The sequence below is a fragment of the Orycteropus afer genome, unplaced genomic scaffold, assembly GCF_000298275.1.
Source record: "Orycteropus afer afer isolate SDZICR_OR568_19922 unplaced genomic scaffold, OryAfe1.0 scaffold00086, whole genome shotgun sequence".
Taxonomy (NCBI): Eukaryota; Metazoa; Chordata; class Mammalia; order Tubulidentata; family Orycteropodidae; genus Orycteropus; species Orycteropus afer.
This window is the reverse complement of record NW_006921673.1, coordinates 5,504,787-5,509,912: the sequence shown is the minus strand read 5'-3', so window position 1 is coordinate 5,509,912 and position 5,126 is coordinate 5,504,787.

The window sequence follows — 5,126 nt, the reverse complement described above, 5'->3', positions numbered from 1 at the left end:
TATATGATATATATTATATGTATATATATTGCTAGAAATAAACACTTTACATTTTTATTGTTATTTTCAAAGGTTATTGCATTTTATGAGTTTTCTCGATATTTTGGACAATCTAGCTTGTTGCTGTCCATGTTTTTGTAATAATACTTTTGTGTTCTTGGGTTACAGACATTTTCTTCACATGTATTATGGTATTATTCTTGGAATTAAAGTTAGACTTAGTAGACAAGAATAGACTGAAATCCCAAAGACAAGGGTCTTATACATTTGTAGACATGAATAGACTCTTTGAACTTCTGTCCAAGCCTTCTCAGTTTGAGTTGTTGCCTTCTATGTCTTTAGTTTTAATACCAACATCTTTTTTGCTCTCTGTCTATATTTGAATAACTCACTGTTTTTTCAGGAATTTCAGAAAATATTAATTTGATAGAATTTTTACTGAGTGCTTATTTCTATTTTAATCATAAATGCATATATTTTCAAATTTCTGAATATTTCAGCTGTATTTTCTTAAGTGAATTTGGTTAAGTCTGAGTATCTTCTCTTTCCCGGTTTTCTTTTATTTTTCCTATTAAAATTTACATAATTAATTTATTCGCTTATCTTTATTATAACAACCCAGTATGTGTCAGAGTAGAATTGTGCTTGATAAGGGTTTTCAATAACCAATTTTTCAAAAGTAGATTGCCAGGCTTTTTTTCTGAGAAAGTGCCTCTGGGTGGACTTGAACCACCAATCTTTCAGTTAGCAGCTGAGTTACTGTTCACACCAGCCATGGATTCCAAATAAAAATGGATTGTTCTGGTTACCTAGTGCCTCTCTGACAGGAATATACCACAAATGGGATGGCCTTAACAAATAAGAGTTTATTCTTACAATTTAGAGGTTTTAAGTCCAAGTTCAAAGTGAAGGCTCTAAGGGCTATGTGAAAGCCCCTCGACCTTGTGGTTCACCTCTGCCTCTTGCTCACAGCCCACTCAGGCAGCTCTGGCTGCTGTGGCTAACAAGCCCAAGGTCAACAAATACAATGGCACAGTCCCAATGTTACCAAACCACATGGCAGGCCATTAATTCAAGCCCATTGTAAGTCCCAAGATCGGCAGAGCATGGCAGGCTGCTGATGAATGATGCAACTACATGCAGAGTTCAAGCGTACCATAAGCTAGAGACCATTCTCCAAGGCTTCTCCTTATATACAGGAAGCAGACCATATCCCTACGGCAGCTACTCAGCTGCTCACAGTAGATTCCACCATAGAGTTGACTACCAGTCTCATCATGGCGAATATTACATCTAGCTGTCCAGCCACTCAACCAGGGCCAGCCAAGCTGATACACAAACTTAGCTACCACATGGATAGTTCTTCATTCTTTGTCATTTCTTTCACTTGATGTTTCCTCTTCATTTTAATCATCCTTTCTGTTTTTAGACCAGTCTGTTATTTTTCTTGTGTCTTTCTCAAAGCCTTCTGAAACTCTGATTACTTTTTTGGGATATCATCATTATTTTCTTTATTTAGGGTAATTTTTTTTTTTTTTTTTTTAATTATCATCAAACTAAATGAAACTCACTGCTGTAGAGTCGGATCCAACTCATAGCGACCTCTCCTTGGGTTTCCAAGGTGGTGTCACTATGGAAGTAGATCGCTCAACTTTCCTTCTGAGGAGTGGCTGGTGGGTTTGAACTGCCAGCCTTCTGGTTGGCGGTCAAATTTCTTAGGCACTAAAAATGCCAAGCAAGTATACACATGCTCATCTCTTTTTAAGGAATTATGGTGACTCTAACGGATCAGACTTTTCATAACAAATATTCTGTTTTCTCTTCCATTTCCAGTAAGCTTATCAGAGATTTGGGTCCTATTTAATGTGCAAAGATACATTAACTATTTGTTATGGTTAAGATTGTGTGTCAAGTTGGTTGGGCTATGATTCTCAGTGGCTTGGCAGTTATATTGTAGTTTGGCAGTTATGTAATGATGCAGTCATCCCCTATGATGACATCTGATATAATGTAGTCACCTTCATGGTGAGATCTGCTATGAGCAGCCTATCAGTTGAAAGTGAGTTTCCTCAAATGCAATGCCTGCATTTAATATATGTAGAAATTCTAGCAAAGATCTCTGGCTCTTTCCTTGATCAAAATCTTGCATTTGCCTCATCATCTGATTTCTATTTCTTTGGACTTGAGTCAGTGGTCTGCAATATTGCTTGCCAATCTTGGAATTCATTAACCTCCACAGCCTGTAAGCCAGCAGCCTTATCATCTTACCTGATGATCTTGGTTTCATCACCCCTGTAACTACATAAGTCAGGAGAGGCCTCTATCCTCACATCTGACACATGGACTTGGGACTTGCCACCGCTGGCATGAGCCATTTCCTTGAGATAAATCTATCTCTGTCTCCCTCTCTCCTCCCTCCATATATAAAACCAAAACCAAACTCACTGCATCAAGTCAATTCTGATTCATAGCAACCCCAGTTGTTGTCCAAGGCTGTAAATCTTTATGGAAGTAGATTGCCTCATCTTCCTCCCATGGAGTGTGTGTGTATATATATATATATATATATATATATATACATGTTCAAAGAGACCCTAAGACACTACCAGCAGTCAGGATCAGCTATCTACCTGCGGGGCTTACTAAGAGAGGTACTTCCTTGTGTTGTGTTGGTATGTTCTGACTACCAACAATGATTGCTGTCATCCCCATCTCACTTTATGTAAAAAGGGAGGAAAATGGTTGGATTTTAATGCTGGTAGAGAGAATTATTTCCTCTCTGAAACCAAAAGTGTGTGTGGTGGGGTACAGGAATAGTCTAAAAAATTCTGTAAAGATATAATGGAGTGCTGAAAGATAGAGAGATGACCTCTCCTCCCTGGATCAGTGCTTTCTAAGCTGCAGAACCCACAGAAATACCTGGTGCAGCCATCAGGATGAAGTATGAGGACAGAATTCTTTTTAAAGATGTTTGGCAGACTCAGCTTATAGCACGTTGTTGTTTTAAGTAATTGTCATGACTCCTGCCCCATGAGGAAGGAAAAGGAGGTGTCAAGTGTGTGCCATAAATTTTTGGATTATTCTTGAGTATAGAGCCCAGTCTAGAGATTTCTAGAAGCATAGACCTAATGGAATCACTCATCCCATCAGTGTTCATAAAAACAAAACAAAATAAAAACTCCAAAAAACTGTAATGTGAGATTTCTTGAAAGAACATGGTAGCCTCCCAGTTTTCTTTGGTTTCAGAAAACCAATTCCAGCATTTCCTATGATTCTTTACGTTGGAAAACTTAGCATGAAAAGGGCAGGAACTGTATAGAAATCATGTATATAAAAGTATGGTAGCACAGTGCCTCAGGCATTGCTAACCAGAAGGTTGGTGATTTGAACCCACCAGCTGCTGCATGGAAGGAAGATGATGCAATGTATTTCTGTAAGGATTTACCACCTTAGAAACCCGATGGAAGTCACTGTGAGTCAGAATCGACTCAATGGCAGTGGGGTGACATATACATATACATATATACATACACATATACATATGTATCATTTCAAACCCACCAACTATTCTGTGGGAGGAAGATAAAGCAATATACTTCCATAAAGATTTACAGCTTTGGAAACTCATGGGGGTTGCTATGAGTCAGAATCAACTCAATGGCAGTGAGTTTGTTTATATATGTGTATATATATATATTTGTTACAGCAGAGACAAAGGAAGCAGCTCACTGATGGTTTAAGGAAAGCTGATGCTCAACCATAGAGAAGTCTTAGGTAAAATATACTGTTCCATGGTAAGGTACACTGTCCCATAATACAAATCAGTCATGACCTCCATTATAAACTCTAATCAGATTGAATTAGAGCACTCTAAAGACACTTCCCTACAACGGACAAAAGTTGTTGTTGTTGTTATGTGCTGTCAAATCTGTTCTGACTCATAGTGACCCCATATACATAGTCCTGCACCATCCTCAGAATCATTACTGTGTTTGAGACTATTGTTGTAGCCACTGTGGATCTATCCTGTTAAGGGTCTTCCTCTTTTTTGATGACCCTCTACTTTACCAAGCATGTTGTCTTTCTCCAGAGAATGGTTCTTCCTGATGATATGTCCAAAGTATGTGAGTATTTTCACTTCTTAGGAGCATTCTGGCTGTACATCTTTCAAAACAAATTTGTCTTGGAAGTCCATAGTATATTCAAATATTCTTCACAAATATCATAGTTCAAATGCATCAATTATTCTTTTATTTTCCTTATTCATTGTCCTGGTTTTGCATGCATATGAGGTGATTAAAAACATCATTAAACATTTTTCTGATATTGTCCACTTTCAGCCAAGATATATTGGATATCAGCAATGATATCCTTGTTGCACATCTTCTGAATCCACTTGAATTCCTGATAGTTCCCTGTCCATGTACAGCAGCAATCATTTTTAAATTATCTTCAGCAAAACATTACTTGCATGTTGTTGTTCCATAATTTCTGTAATCTGTCATATCACTTTCTTTGGAATGGGCACAAATATGAACCTCTTCCAGTTGATTGGTCAGGTAGCTGTCTTAAAAATTTCTTGGCATAGAGGATTGAGTACTTCCAGTGTTACATTTTTGATAAAACATCCCAGATGGTATTCTTTCAGTTCCTGGGGCCTAGATTTGTGCCAGTGCTTTCAGTGCATCCTGAACTTTTCCTTTCAGTTCCATCAGTTCTTGATCATATGATATTTCCTGAAATAGCTTAACACCAACCAATTCTTTTTAGTATAATGACTATCTATGTTCCTTCCATCTTCTGCTTCACTCAGAACTGTGCCTGTAGAATCCAAAATATTGCAACTCAAGGGTTGAGCAGATTTTTCTTCTATTCTTGTAGTTTGAGAAATGCTGAACATGTTCTTCCCTACTGGTTTTCTAACTCCAGGTCTTTGTACATCTCATAATAATACTTTCCTTTGTCTTCTCAAACTTCCCTTTAAAATCTTCTATTGAGCTCTTTTATGTCATCATTTCCTCCATTTCCTTTAGCAGATGACCAAGAACGTATGGTACTGAAGGTAGAAGTCCAAGCTTCACTGAAAGTTTAAGCCAAAAAAAAAAAAAAAAAGCTTCAGGTACTGA